General features: G+C 43.7%; 1 protein-coding gene across 1 annotated transcript in view; it reads left to right on the forward strand.

Annotated features, from left to right (window-relative positions):
- Positions 1–13353: 13353 nt before the first annotated feature.
- FRYL (FRY like transcription coactivator) overlaps positions 13354–16351 on the forward strand; it is a 416688-nt gene continuing 413690 nt past the window's right edge. The window contains exon 1 of the mRNA XM_084625954.1: positions 13354–13624. The gene's annotated coding sequence lies outside the window, so the exon portion shown is untranslated. The remainder of the gene's footprint in view (positions 13625–16351) is intronic.

A 16351-nucleotide genomic window follows, 5' to 3' on the forward strand; every position in this document is an offset into this window, starting at 1 on the left:
GTCCTGACACATTGTTCTCTGACGGTTTTTTATTCTTTTCAGCTGAGAAAAAGAGCGTTCTGCAGAGCAGTTAGTAATAATCAATGTTAGAAAAATACATAGTGTGATCTCTACATTTGGAAATACACATTGTAGTCCATCTTTCAATATTGTGACATGAAATTCAATGTGACTGAATTTCATTTTTCCTGTTTCATTAAACTTTGTGCGCATATGACAGTGGAACTGCCGTACTTCTCCACAGAGGTTCATGTTAAAGTCAACAGGGTATAGTTCAACTAGCTTTTGGGAACCTTGTGAATATTGTTCATCAGATAAGTCCATATAGTTTAGAAAATAAAATCTACTTGATACTTCTTTGTACACTTCACCTCTCCTCTTCGTATGAGCTTCAAGTGTATCAATTATAGTGTAGTAAGTAGTTACGCAAAATTTGTTTCTAGGATTCAATGCTGTTTCTGTTGCACTGCTATCATTTGCTTGTTTTTTCCTGATTCGCTTGCGGGACTGCGCAAGATATCTTTTTATATGTCTTCAAATCTTTCGAAATCATTCCTCAAAGTGTATAAGTGGTCTGCTAATGATTTGACAGAGGTCTGCACATGTTTTCAGATCCAATTCTTTTTCTTGGAGAGCTTGACTTGTGTAGTAAAAGTGTTGTAAAATTTCATTCCACATGGTCCACGTGAATACAAACTCTAGTTCTTGCATCTTGTTTGCAATGTTTTCTGCCTCTCGTATAGTTTCTCCCTTTTGTGATTGGTCTTCAGCTCTACTTTCTAATGCATCCACAATCTTTGAGTAGGACTCCAGAATTGCACTTGTTGCCACTGCATGTGCCTCCCAGCAAGTATTAGAAAGAGATTTCAACACACGATCACTGCACAAATATGTTTTAAGAACTGCCCATCGGTGTGTTGAGGCCGAGAAAAATGTATAAAGTAACTGGACTGTTGAGAAAAAACTTACTGCCATTGGACAACAATCAACAGCACTGCGGCCAACAAGATTGAGAGTGTGCAGCACAAGGTATGAATATGGCATATTTGTTCTGTTCTAAAAGCTTCTTCTGCATTCCTCGATAATGCCCTGATATGTTGGCAGCGTTGTCATAAGATTGACCTCTGCACTTTGAGACATCTATTTTGCAAACTTGGCACAGATAATGCAGTACTTGATTTGCCATTTCTTCAGCAGTGTGGCTTTTCAAATTGAGGAATGTTATAAATCATTCAACTGGTTTTCCATCTGTGGGAGACACATATCTTAGTACAATACTCAATTGATCAATATGTGAAAGATCAGGTGTAGAGTCGACAGATAAACTGAAGTACCCAGCAGTACTTATTTCATCCACAATAGCTGAACGAACTTTGTCACTCATTAAACCAATGAGTGCATCACATATTGTCTTGGATAAGTATGATGGGTTACTTTTGCCAGCATTCCCATATTTTGAGATATGGCCTGCTAAAAATGGGTCAAACTGAGCCACAATACATGACAGGATCTGATTTCCTCGCATTATTTCAATCTACGTTAGTAGGACGCCCCCCTGGTTTAGTTGGGGATAAGTAATAAAAAGAGAAGAGAAAAACAGGGGAAGAGTGTGTAGTGGAGTGTAAGGAAGTCTAACAAAGTTCTGATTTTTCCCATGATGACTACTTAGATGCTTTTTTTGAAATATCAAATATCAATTTTTTTAAAATATTTTTTTGAGCCCCCTGCTTTGCTGGTGCCCTAAGCACATGCTTAGACTGCCTATTGGGTAATCCAGCCCTGGAAACAATGAAGAGAGGAACAACGCACGCCCGTACATGTGATGTATGCTCGCATAACTCGCTGTGTCTACGTCTTACTTAACCAGTTGTGCTTGTGGAACATCTGCGTCCAAGATCGAGCTGGTGCTGGGCTGTGACAGTAGTGGCTTGTACGCTGTACCAATGCTTTTCTCATCGACTTGTCAGTTTCTACAGAAACTGATTGCCTTTCACCTAAAACAGTGGTTCCCAAACTTTTTGGCATCGTGCCCCCTTTTTAATTTTCAATAAACCCTCACGCCCCCATCTCTCCTTTACCATCATCCAACCCCCTTGCTCCTTGTCCCCTGACCGCCCCCTCCCAGGACCCCAACCCCTATCCAATTCCCCCTGCTCCCTGTCTCCTGACTGCCCTGATCCCTATCCACACCCACACCCCCTGACAGGTCCCCCTGGGATTCCCACGCCTATCCAATCCTCCCCTGCTCCCTGTCTCCTGACTGCCCCCCCAGAACCTCCGCCCCATCCAACCGCTCCCTATCCCCTGACTGTCCCGCCCCCGGGACCTCCTGCTCCTTATACAGCCCACCCTGCTCCCCACCCCCTTACTGCTCAGAGCGGCAGGACTGGCTTATTGGAAAGTCTGGGAGGTGGGCAGTCGCAAGCCGCGCTGCCCGCGTGGCAGTGTACCTGCAGGGGAGGGGAGGGGCTGGGGCCTAACCTCCCTGGCTGGGAGCTCAAGGGCCAGGCAGCCTCATGCCCCCCCCCAGGGGGGCACACCCCCCAGTTTGGGAACAAATGACCTAAAAAGAAAGCCTGTTGTGGCACTCTGGCTGCAAAGAAAAACTTCCAAACTTAAATGGGTCATGGTCTATCTGCAGACAAATAGAAATTATAGCCCTCCAAGGTGGGAATTGGTCATTTCTATGGATGGAGTGTTAACAAGGGGAATTACTAAAATTGACATTCAAGGTCCCAGTCATTCCTTTCAATGCACAATGTGTTTCCTTCCTGTGCTTTATCTGCCTGCTTGCTTACAGGAAAATTGCATTCTCTAATAAATTCAGGAGTATTCATAGCTACAGAATTCTCAAGAGGTAATTCTTACACCATTTATTTTTTTAAATGGTAATATATTTTTGGTATTGTAACTGACTCATTGTCTGTCAGGTGTTACTGTATGAGCCATATGCCAAACATTTTAAATATACAGTAACATGTCCTGTGTACTGTATTTAGCTTTAGAAACTCCAGGCATGAGGCAGGTTACCAATAAACACATCTGTTAGGTAAAAGATTGTTTGCAAGAGCTGGCTAAAAGGAAAGGATGCCACTAAATTAGGCTCAAGTTTTGTTAGTTAGTTACACACAAGAGTCCAGGTGGGGACTCAGAGCAGCACCACTGGGATAATTTGAGTAAGGAGAATTTGGAAGTTAGGGGGCTGTGTTGGAGAAGGAGGATTATGATGGGCATGCTAGGTTTGCATTTTGCTAACAGTAAAACAGGAACCTCAAAGAACTAACTATTATAGGTGAAAGCAGTTTATCAATGAACAGGAATAACTTTAAAAAGGACACTTTATGGTTTTATTTGCTAGAATGGTGCTTGCTGTAATAGCTTCCACATTGAAGACAATGCTACTGGTTTAATTCACCATATACTGCTGAGCTGTTGCCACTCACCTGGAATGCACTACTCCCTCATACCGTTGCTGGAGGGGGCAAATCATTGTTTCTTTGGCACCTCAAATTTAGGTGAGGAGACTTTTAAGCCTCTGCGTGGAGGAGGGAAATGGCAGAGATCAGGGAGCCCTGAAATCTGTAGAGTGGAGGTCCATTAAATAAACAGTGTGGGAAATTTGTTTTGGAAATGTTAGTGTGGCAGGGTCACTAAAATGAGATGGATGGTGGTGGAAGGGTACATTTGGTTTCATCAGGTGAGTGGAGAGGTATGCAGGGAAATCAGGAGAAGAGAGAGATTCTGGAGTACTTGGGACTCCTGAAATGAGCAGGGAGGATGGAATAGGGAAGGGAGCATCTAGGGGCAAGAATTCATAAGTGTCAACATCTTGTGACAAAGAAATAGATTGTTAATTTGCATAGTTACACAAATTGGCACAGAGTACTGCCTAGTGATACAAAAGGCTCCAGTTTCTTCCAAACCTCTGGCTAATTAATTGTGCCCCTCCAGCCCCACATCAATTAATTTTGCATTTTGTAGTATCTTAACATCAGTGTTCTTCCTCCCAGGCCCCATCAATTAATCCTGGCCCTGTCAGTCCCACATCACCCAGCCCATATTAACAGAGATTATGGGGGTGGGTGAAAGCAGATTCCTGGTACCACTAGCTAAAATCCATGTGGTTTGGAAAGTGTTTTGACTGTGTGGGTAATAAAACACCACCTAGTTGACCTGCTCCTTGGTAATGATTTTTTCCATGTAGCTCAGGTTAAAGTATTTGCCTGCAGCAGGAGGGAGTTTTATGCTGGGACCCCTGAGGGAAAGGGTAAGGTCTCAGGAACTGCTGAGAAAATGGGAGAGAGTCTCCTTGATTCTTCTGCAGCAGGTGGAAGCCACATGCTTCCAGGTGGGAGTGCGGTTGAGACCAACTCCTGCACTGCAGCTGGAGGCAACACCACATCAGGAAGCAATGGGGGTATAATGCCTGCCAGGGAGAGAACTGTCCAGGTTTTTAGCGACAGCAGGTTGCTGGTGAACCAGAGATAAACTCAGCTCTAGGGAGCATAGAGAAATGTGTCCCAGTGGAGAGCCCAGAAAAGGGGCAGGGGATTTCAGAAACCACTGAGGTGGGTGAGGATTCCTGCAACTCTGTAACACAGGGAAGCAGTGTGCTTCCAAGTATGGGAGGACCTGAGACTAGCTCCTTTCCAGCAGAAGGCAATATGCCCTCAGGCGCAGGGGCAGGAGTGGTGTTGTCAGTGATTAAGGAAACTGTCCCAGTTGTTAGCTGGCAGAGTTTTGCAGATGAACAAGGGACAGAACCCTTCCTAGGGAGCACAGAGAAATGTGTCTTAGGAGGGGGCCTAGAGGAGGAAACTGGGGAAGGAATAGTGGGGGTACAGGAATGTCTCCTCACTAGTCACTTGGGGCAGGATGCCCAGGACACTTGGAGGATGGCTGAGTCAGCATCTGTGCACCCAAGTGCTCAGCCTGTGACTCAGGTTTTGAGAAGGAACCATGTAATTGACCTCCAGGAGGGGAGGAGTCACATAGCTGACTTTTCAGGCACAGAGAAAGGGGTGGCGGAGGGTATCCCAATCCAGGTCCCAGTTTTTCAGGTTGCTATTTCTGACAAGTTTTTGGCAAGTAACTGTGTCTCTTTACATCAAGATGCAGCTCCAACACCTGTGACAACAGAGGAGTTGAGACCAGGAAATTGCCATGTGGTAGTTTGTGAGAACACAAATGACCCAACTGACAGAGAAGGGGCTGTTTTCCACCAGGCTAGTAAGAGACAGGGAGCTGTTATGGAAAAGCTGCTGGGAAAAGGTGAATCTGATCAAAGGGAAAACACACCTAGCCCGGAGAGCACGGATCACAGCCCTCTAGGGGGCAGGGAAGGACTCAGTGCTGGGAGGGGGAAACACAGGGTAACCCCAAAAGGGGAGCTGGATTTTCTACATATGTGTAGCCCCAGGGTTGGGAGATCGCTCCCCAAAGGGCCAGCCAATGTGCAGGATCCCCCTGAACACCTATCTTGCCAGACCCTGAGGCACCAAAATTCCAGAAACATGATTAAATTAAGAGCCCACACAGAGCAGAACACTGGAGGGAAAGAAAAGCCAGTGACTGATTACATGGGAGAGAGTCAAAGGACACCATGGGTAATGAACAAACTAACCTCAAACTAGAGTATCTGAACAGAGGGTGTGGTATCTTAAAGATATTTGTAAACGCACGTCTGAGATAAAAATTTTGGTATCAATGTTAAGTTTTTGGGTTAAGAATTTTGACATGGATGTTAAACCTTATGAAAATGCTACTTTTCAATTAAAACCTGTAAACTGGTTTAAAGCTTACCACAGCAGAGAAACCTGATTTGCTGTGAATGGGGAAATTGAGGCACACCACCTCATGACTTTGATGGCTGGATGCCAAAAGAACTATAACACAAACTGCCTTTGAACTAGTCAGTGACTAACCCTCTTGCAGTAAACTAAGAGGAGAGGTGTGACGTTCTGTACCTCGGGGGAATACCCTGCACCCCCATGTTCATCCTCATAATATGATTGTGTGGCATCCAATGCAAAGTTTGTCATGTCCAGTGTCTTCAGAAGGCTCATGATGCACTGAGCATTGTTATAGTAATGTTATGGGTTGTAATTTCATGCATATAGTTATGAGGCTGAAAATGTGTCATCATCACTTAAAACAAGCCCAGGCAAAAACTTTCCAAGAGCAGAGGGGCAGTTCACACTTTATCAGGGCATGTATGGGGCAAACCCAGCCTAGTCTCACAGAAACAAAGGACACTGGCCTAGGCAGCAACAAAGGATCTGTTGGACTCTCGAGTGAGTCACCCCCCTTCCTTTGGTCACTTTGGGACTACGATGAGGTAATGCTCACCTGACTCTGAAGTGGGGGGGGGGCAAAGCCAAGAGGGAAGAAAGAACATGTTAAAAGGGAGAGACGTTTGCCATGCTCTTCCTCTCTCTTCCACCTCCATCTACAGACATCACCACCAAGGGATTGAAGCGCTGATCAAAGGGGAGAGCCTGGCTGAAGGGCAACCAGCCAGCCTGTGGTGAAAAGCATCTAAGTTTGTAAGATCAGCTTAGAATGTGTTTTGCTTTTATTTCATTTGACCAAATCTGACTTGTTGTGCTTTGACTTATAATCACTTAAAATCTATCTTTGTAGTTAATAAATTTGTTTTTTTATTCTACCTGAAGCAGTGTGTTTGATTTGAAGCATGTCAGAGACTTCCTTTGGGATAACAAGCCTGGTGCATATCCATTTCTTTGTTAAATTGACAAACTCATATAAGTTTGCAGCATCCAGCAGGCATATCTGGATGCTGCAAGATGGAGGCTCCTAGGGTTGTGTTTGGGACTGGAGATATTGGCTAGTGTCATTCGGTTGCACAATCCAAGCAGCTTACATGCCAGAGGCTGTGTGTGAACAGCCCAGGAGTGGGGGTTCTCACAGCAGAGCAGGGTAAGGCTGGCTTCCAGAGTCAAGGATTGGCGTGACCTAGCAGATCACCAGTCCAGATAACACAAGGGGAATGTGACAATCTCACTGAGATGTTTCCCCCATCCCAGCCTCCTACAGACTTCCTAAAGTCTGCAAGAGGAAACATATTATAAGCCTCATAAGATATTTTGGAGCATGACGCCCCTCCCGTGGGTTTTATATGCCAACCCTGTTTAAACCTTTGGTATGCATTTGAAAAAAAAAACTGGAAATTTCATGAACTAAACTCATAATTAACAAATAGTTTACAATAGAAGTGTTTCATTGGAATCCACCTAACCACCAAATTATTACACTTACTGTACCTGAATTCTGCACTTAAAACCCAAGTGTTAGAATGTCTTGAAGTGAACGCTTAAGGAGAACCAGTTCACTCCTACCATATAATCCTTCTTTCACTAGTCTCCCCCACCACCTTGCCCTCCAGGACTTGTGCTACCTACCCAGCCTTAACTTTGTGGTATGCTGATTATCCTTTAGTCTTTGCAATCACCATTTAAAGCGTTCTTTTATCAGACAATAAGAATGGCCATACTGGGTCAGACCAAAGGTCCACCAAGCACAGTATCCTGTCCTCTGACAGTGGCCAATGGCAGGTGCCCAAAGGGAATGAACAGACAGGTTATTAATTTTATAAATAACTCACTCTTGGCTCACTGTGCTGAAATAGTTTATCTGTGTCAGAATTTGCAACCTATTAATAAAAATAGTAGCAAGATCAGCTAGTACAGTACTGACAAATGGACAGGAAAATGTGGAAATTCCATAAGATGCAAGATAGACTTTCAGACTCATCATCTCTCTGATATGATGTTCTTTGTTTAAAAAAAATTAGTGCAATCGAATAATTCTTCACAGATGTGAAGGTCTCCTCCTGGCACGTAGGTTTTAATTTAGGCCAGTTGTAGGGCCTTAACCAGGTTCTCCTTCCAGCTGATCCCTTTTTCTCAATTAATCCACAAACTCAGAGAATCTACCAGGCAAGCCTTCTGCTATGAATGATGAAGCAGCATGTATGATGCCTGGACCATTTTGTAAAGCTCATCCCAACTGGGTGGGAGAGAGGACAGCCTTGCAAGTCTCCTGGTCCCTTTAAGAAACAGTAACAAGGTTTCTTTCAAACATTACTTATTTCTGGGACTGCTTCCTCCCTACCAACATCTCCTAGGTCCTTGTATATGTCAGACTTCCCAAAATCTTAAAGGATCACTCTACATTACATTACTATACAGGGACCTCTAAGTGCCATATAGTCTTAAGGGGGCAGACTACCCTGTCACAGGTAGGGACCAACTTTTTGTTCTGTTTATACAATGCCTAGCAAAATGGTGTCCTAATAATGCTAACAATTATTATTAATAATACTTAATGGGTTAACAGGAATGCAGTTGAATGATGAGTCCATCCCTAAAGTGGAAAAAACACATTGCTTTGTACATAAAAAAAGCTCTTCAGCCTACGAAAGAAAGTAAGGTATAGCATCATCCAATGGCGGGAAGTCAAAGCTAGACAAAATTCAGACTGGAAATAAGGTGTAAATTTTTAACAGCAAGGGTAATTAACCATTGGAACAATTTACCAAGGGTCATGGTGGATTCTCTATCACTGGATATTTTAAAATCAAGAATGTTTTTTTTCTAAAAGATATGCTCTAGGAATTATTTTGGGGGAAGTTCTGTGGTCTGTGTTATACAGGAGGGTAGGCTAAATGATCAAAGTGTCCCGTCTGGCCTTCAAATCTATGAATCTATATTATAACTACTACAATAGGCAGGCAAGCAAAGAATCAATCATTGCCCTAAGGAAGTATGGCACATCAGTAAGAAGCCAGAGAGGCAGCCTTAGTTGTTGCTCAAAGCCTCAATTAGTAAGGACTTGGTCACTCACATTAATAACTTCTTAATAGTTATTACTTTTATATACTTTACATGTTCAAAGTACTCTACAATTTAACTAATTAACCATCATCCTATCCCTAACCCTATCCTCCATGAATGTATCTAATTCTTTTGTGAACTCAGTTATACTTTTGGAGTTCACAACATCCCCCGGCAACAAATTCCACAGGTTGACTGCATTTTGTGAAAAAGTATTTCCTTATTATTTTATTTTGGGCCTGCTGCCTATTAATTTAATTTGGTGATCCCTGGTTCTTGTGTTATGTGAAGGGATAAATAACACTTCCTTATTCATTTTCTCCACAGCATTTGTGATTGTATAGACCTCTATCTTATCTCCCCTCAGTGGTCTCTTTTCCAAGCTGAACAGTCCCAGTCTTTTTAATCTCTCCTTGTATGGAACCTGTTCCATACCCCTAATCATTTTTGTTGCCCTTCTCTGTACCTTTCCCAATTCTAATATATCTTTTTTTGAGATGGGGCAACCAGAACTGCACAAGTGCTCAAGGTGTGAGTGTACAATGGCTTTATATAGTGGTGTTAAGATATTTTCTATCTTATTATCTATTCCTTTCCTAATAGTTCTTAATATCCTGTTAGCTTTTTTTGACTGCCATTGTACACTAAGCAGATGTTTTCAGAGAATTATGATGACTCCAAGATCTTTCTTGAGTGGTAACAGCTAGTTTAGACCCCTTCATTTTGTATGTATAGTTGGGATTATATTTTCCCATAGGCATTACTTTGCATTTATCAACACTGAATGTCATCTGCCATTTTGTTACCAAGTCACCCAGTTTTGTGAGATCCCTTTGTAACTCTCTGCAGTCTGCTTTGAACTATCTTGAATAATGTAGTATTGTCTGCAAACTTTGCCACCTCACTGTTTACTCCTTTTTCCAGATCTTTTATGAATATGATGAACAGCACATCTCCCACTACAGATCCTTGGAGGACCGCACTCTTTACCTCTTTCACTGTGAAAACTGACTGTTTATTTCTACCCTTTGTTTCCTATCTTTTAAGTAGTTACTGATGCATGAGAGGACCTTCCCTCATCTCATCCCATGACTCCTTAATTTGCTTAAGAGCCTTTGGTGTGGGATCTTGTCAAAGGGTTTCGAAAGTCCAAATACACTACATTCACTGGATCATACTTGTCCACGTGTTTGTTGACCCGAATTTTAATAGATTGGTGAGGCATGATTTCCCTTTAAAAAAGCCATATTGACTCTTCCCCAACAAATCATGTTCATCTATGTGTCTGATAATTTTGTTCTTTACTATAGTGTCAACCAATTTGCCTGGTACTGAAGTGAGGCTTACTGTCCTGTAATTGAGCAGGATTGCCTCTGGAACCTTTTAAAAAAATTGGTATGACATTAGCTATCTGCCAGTCATTTGGCACAGGGGGTGATTTAAGTGATATGTTACATACCACAGTTAGTAGTTCTGCAATTCCATATTTGAGTTCCTTCAGATCTCTTGGGTGAATACCATTGAGTCTTGATGACTTACTACTGTTTAATTTATCAATTTGTGCCAAAACCTTCTCTATTGATACCTCAATCTGGGACAAAGAAAAGGAGTAGTTGTAAGGTGCCACGAGTACGCCTTTTCTTTTTGAGGATACAGACTAACATGGCTGCTACTCTGAAACCCAAAATCAATCTGGGACAGTTCCTCAGATTTGTCACCTAAAAAGAAATGTTTAGGTGTGGGAATCTCCCTCATGTCCTCTGCGGTGAAGACTGATGCAAAGAATTCATTTAGCTCCTCTGCAATGGCTTTGTCTTCCTTGGGTGCTCCTTAGCACCTCAATAATCCAGGGGCCCCCACTAATTATTTGGCAGGCTTCCTGATTCTGATGTACTTAAAAAAAAATTAGTGTGAGTATTCAACTTGAAATACCTAGGGCTTGATTTTCATTGGTGATGAGCCCCATCAGTTTCTTTGACGTCATTCAGTTGTGAAAACCAACTTCAAGGTGTCTCAAATTGGGCTCTCAAGATCAGAAGTCACATTAGAAAAAATTAGCCTAAGCAACTTCCTCAAGACCATACAGCATATCAGTAGCAGTGAACCCTAGTTTACTGACTCCCAGTCCAATGTTTAATTCAGTAGATTATGTTGCCTCAGGATAATAAATATTTGTTAGGTGTCCTACTACCAAAACACTTAGGGTGCAATACAACATTTGAAAATAGAAGGAGTAATACAACAGATTAACATCTTTTCTTCCACCTAAAAAGTCCCAACATCTTATTGGAAACAGTTCACTTGAATGCTTCACAGCCACTGGCACATCAGGTATCTGATCCCTTCCTGTTTTCCTTTCTGTCACAGCTTCTGGAAGACTATGTAAGTATTTTTTACCGAAAGAGTGTATGGATTCTAGAACACTTACAGACCAAACAATGAGCATCAAATGGTGTAGCAAACTTTGTTGTAAAATGTAAATATAAGATAACTGGGGCTTCCTATCATCATCTTGATAAAGGTGGACAATTGCTGTCTACAATATGGATGGTGCCTATACAATGTATTGATTCCAATGGCATGGCTCACTGTGGTAAAATAAATCTATTCCTGCATAAGTGTTTGCACAATCAGTGTCTATATAATTGAATGACAATGAGAAAGTCAATGAATCTGGGACTCTTCCTCCTGAGGCTTTTTTACAATCCTCTTTATTTTGTCTGGTATCTAGCATATTTTTTCCTTTCGGCTCTTTTTATTTCCAGTAAAATTGCTGCACTTCCACACAATGAGAAGATTTTTATTATTTTGGCAGTAAATTTCCCTGCAACTAAGATTTATATTCTTAATTTTTGTTCTGTTTTTTACTATCCTCATCTTCCCAAAGGCCTGTAACTCTATATTGATATATTAATGTAACAGACGTATTAAATTTTTGAAATCCTGACCCCCTTAGACCTAACAATGCCTGCGTCTACTGCTGCCAGGATATAAAATTCAGTGTCTGTCTAGTCTTTCTCTCTGTGTGTGTCACATCTTCATTACAAAGAGATCTTAGAATTGGTTTTTGTAAGGGTCATGAAAAGTATCAAAGTTGTAATAAAGCGGTAACAACAGCAAAATTCTTTCCCTTTCCCTGTGTTGTGAAAGCCTTCATGGAAAAAGTAAAGATAAACAGTTTAAAATGGGTCTTGTGTCCCTCACTATGATGTCTCCCAAAATTCAGAGCTTCAGTAGTTATGTTGAGTGAAATTCAGTGGTTTGCTGTGGTAAGAAAAGGTGAATAATTTCTGGCAAAAAGTATCTGCACATTTGACATGAAACTAGACAAGAGGCAAATATTTGCTCATTTTATTTTAGGGAGAGGAAATATGTTATTAATTTTTCTATGGGCAAAATTGAGATTTCAAGCAATGGTTCTGCTAATCCCAATTTTTTTTAATCCAAATTTATGGAGAGGGAAAGAAAATCTAATTATGAAACAAGTTTCTTCAGGTAAAATGACATATTTGACTACCAATATAACTCATTAGTTGCACTGAAACTTCTAAATGATCTTGGTCTTTTTAAACTCAGTGCAGCAACTCTGATGCCCCTCCTCAAAACTCCGCATGACAGTGAACATCCAGAATGCAGTGTTTTAGTTTGAATCTCAGAGATCTAGACATTTTCATTATTGTTATTCTTTTTCTCATATTATTCTTATTCATGTATATGGTTCCCAGAGTGTGTCTGGTGGTTGAAAGGTCTGAACCCCAGATGGAATCCAATTTCAAACTGATCCCAGATGGCCAAGCGGGTTTTGGAACTTTTGGTCTAGTGGTGCCCTGGGACTGCTGCATCCCTCAGCTTAGATTCAGTCTGCACGCCTGAGAGAGAGCTGCGGATCAACGGGATCCGGGACGAGAAACGAGGAGAGAGACGGAGTAAGCAATCCAGAACCCCCACTCCTCTAAAACTTGGGGGTAAATAGGCTCCAGATACCTGGAGAGGGATAAGTGATTACAGCTGATACCTGGGGGATACAGAACAGGCCCGCCTTTTTTCAAGGGAGGACTCTGTCCACCCGTTTCGCGGTCAGAATAGTTCTTGCGCGTTTTTCGCATATGGGAATTGTACCACAGTCCCTTCGCGCAATGGAAGTGTAAAGACTTTTTACGGCGTCCCTAACACTGTGGAAGACATTTAAAGGGCTAGGCACTCATTTTAGTTTTGAAGCTAATTTCCCAGCCTCTTCCCACCATGCACAAAGACTGGGCGGTCTCTGAGCTGTCGGAAAGCTTCCCATGATGAGCCGTCCAGAATCTAGGACAGACTTCCGTCTTGGCCATTCAGCTCTACAGGAAGCTGGTCTACGTAGCCAATAGGAAGAGCACAGTCGCCACATGGCGAAGTGATTGGTTGAGACGATTGGCCGCCTCAGGGAGGGATTGACACCTATGAACCAATCAAAATGAACAATAAGGGCGGAGACAGATGAATGTCGTCCATCTTCACCAATTAGTGTTTGTTCCTGTTTGAGAGCCGCTTGCCAATGGGGAGGGAGAGGAGGCGGGAAGAAGGAGCCGGACCGTCGAGTTATCGAGGGGGGAATGAGCGATCGGGATAAAGCCGGGGAGACGCCGATGGAGATTTAATTCACTAAGCGGTTCCCATCGGACTAGCCCTTAAAGGGGCCGTAGTAGCTGGTTGGGGCGGTGGTGCTGTGGAGTGCGGGAGTTCTCAGCGGTGGCGGAGGTAGCGGTGAGAGAAACATTTTAATTGGTGGGGTAGGTAACTCGGCGCCGGGGTGTGGGTATATGGGACTCATTCATTATTGGAGCGTGGAGGCCGCCTGCTCCCAACGGAAATGGAACGGTAGGGGTCGGGGAACCGCCGTCGCGCTGTAAACCAGGCAGCGCAAGCGACGGTGGCGCGCGCGCGGCGTCTCTGTAGCTGGCCCGGCCCCTGGCTCGCGCTGCTTTGTTTACAGCTTGGGGGCGGCGGCGTTGGAAGAGTTACCCAACGGTGCCTTCGGGCTGGGCGCCGCGCCCGCTCCCGCTCCCCGGAACAGGGCAGCCTGAACCCGTCTTGCGCCCGGTGGGTCCGTCTGTGTCTGTAACGGGCGAGCGCTGCTTGGAGTCTGGGTTGCGGGGCGCCCCTTGGGGCTGATCCTCTCCCCCGGCCCGAAGCTCGTCTCTGGTGCGAGGGGCCCCGGTGTTCTCTGCCGGGGTGGGGCTCTGCGCTCGCTCGTCCCTTAGTAGTCCTAGCAGAGCCGTGAGCGTCGGCCTCTAGAAGCGGCTGCCCTCGCGGCCTCCCCCAAGCAGGGCGCTCCCCAGAGCATCGCTGCCTCGCACATCAGCAGGTTCTGTGTCTGGGCTGCGAGCAGCCAGAGGCGACAGTGGTCCCTGGCGGCGGCGGCGCGGGAGCTCGCTGGCTGGTATCGCTGGCACGGTAGGAGCCCCCCACAGAGCGGCGTGTGTTCGGGGCTGCTGGCCTCCGCCTGGCCCCGCATGAGCGGACGGCGGTTCAGCGCCTTGCAGGCTCCTCACACTGGCGGGGCCTGTTCCCAGCAGAGGTGGGGCAAAGCGGAGAGAAACTGCTATTGGGACCCCCCCGGAACGCCCTCATTCCCACGCCAGGCTGGCTCCCGCTCGGCCAGTGCCAGCCCCTCAGGGCCACCTAGGAGGAGGCCCGTGCGCTGGGAGTGAAACATTGTTTCCTGGTCGCTCTCTAGGGTTTGGTAACAAAGTTAATTACCTCCGTTCGGTGCGGTGTGTGAGAGGCCGCTGGCTCTAGCCTGGGGCTGCGTGCAACTTCCAGTGTGAAACCGGGACTGCGAGAAATGGCTTGTTTTGGCAGACTTCTGGGGCGGGAGAGACACTTTCAAAGCCCAGTTCAGACTCCCTCTGCACATTTAACTGTAGTAGGAGGTCCCATTTAATGAAAGCTTTTCAATTTGATAGTCAAGATTCTAAACTTGTATTAGTATGCATGCATTTTTTTTATTTGTATCTGTTACTCTTTCAAAGAGGTTGTCGAAATTGCAGTGGTGCAGGTGAACCTGTGACAGCTCATCTATTTATTTTTTGGAGATTTCTCTGTTATAGTGCCTCTCCTAGACAAATGTAACATTTTTAAAAACACAGAATTCAGAACAAACAAAATAATAATCAATCATCCAGGACATGCATATTTCCTTCTCTTAATTATTAAAAAAAATTAAATCTAAAACACACTGCTACCCAAAATGATACTGCTAGAGCAGCAATACATATTCAGCTAAAATGCCCATAGACTCAGCAGCATGGTCAAGACCTAATAAAACAAACTTAGTAGGCCTTCCACAATACTGTGATGACCACCGAAACTGGCTTCTGATAGCTGTTGCTTCTGGAAACTGTTCTCCTCAACAATCTATCTATTTATTCAGTTCTAAGGACTGAAAAATCAATCTCGAGACCAGACAGCAAGAGCATCAACTGACTGTGAGCCTATTCAGTATCTGACATCTAGAAAAAATGTAAACCATAGCAGCAAGCATGTTAGAATTCTGAAAGTTGAGTCTAATCAGTGGTAACTAAAACAGGACCAAATTATCATCTTAGATGTACTGTGCTTCTTCAAAACTCTACTGTTGTGTAATGGAAATGATTTTTCATAAGATGTTTATGGACGCAGTTATCTAAACACTGAAAAAGTAGTTAATTGATAGATAGAAATGTTTACTGTAGGTGTCCTGTACATAATGCTCTTGAGGTGGTAGAATGAAGAGCCATTCAGTTCTGGGAGAGAGTGAGGAATAGAGGAATACAGAGTACTGAATTAAACAATAAACTAGCAGTTATTGTAAATTGATTAAAGCAATGGAATTATGCTGCAATTCTTCTTAAGAATTATTTCCCCGATATATTCTTCTTTCAGTACTTTTGCTACAGTGTTACAGTTTACACTCCCACTGATAGTGTAACTTTAATACTTTAAAATCTCTGTGGAAAACTACAAAGCAAGTGCTGGAAAACCACATACTGATTCTTATCTTGTCATGCTGTTACAGGAAGGAAACAGAATATTTTGATAAAACTTACACGGCTGGTTAGTAAGCAAGGTATTTTAGGGCAGAAACAAATTTCCCCTCCCCTCTGAGAAGGCTTGAGTTTAATTGAACACCACTTTATAGTGATAAAAAGTTATTGGCATTTGACGTCTAGTGTGAGTCAGCTTGCCAGTGGATGCGTGGTCCTCATCACACAAACCACTATCATAGTTGCCACTAAGTGGCTTTCAGTTTAGTAGCCTAAGCAAGTGAGGACAAGGTCTCTTAGGGGTAAATACTAATTTCCTTACTTCTGGAAGTGGTCTCTCAGAGAGCAGGGTGGAGGCACACTGCTTTGGTGATATAGTGGATAGGTGTATTGGCACTCCCCATGCTGCAGGTGTTTATTTTTTTAAAAAAAACCTTTTAAGAGTTGTTTTCTCCCCCCTTGGTGTCCCGTCCCCCCCGGTTCTTGCCTAGC

Source organism: Lepidochelys olivacea (assembly GCF_965140295.1).
Source record: "Lepidochelys olivacea isolate rLepOli2 genome assembly, chromosome: 4".
Taxonomy (NCBI): Eukaryota; Metazoa; Chordata; order Testudines; family Cheloniidae; genus Lepidochelys; species Lepidochelys olivacea.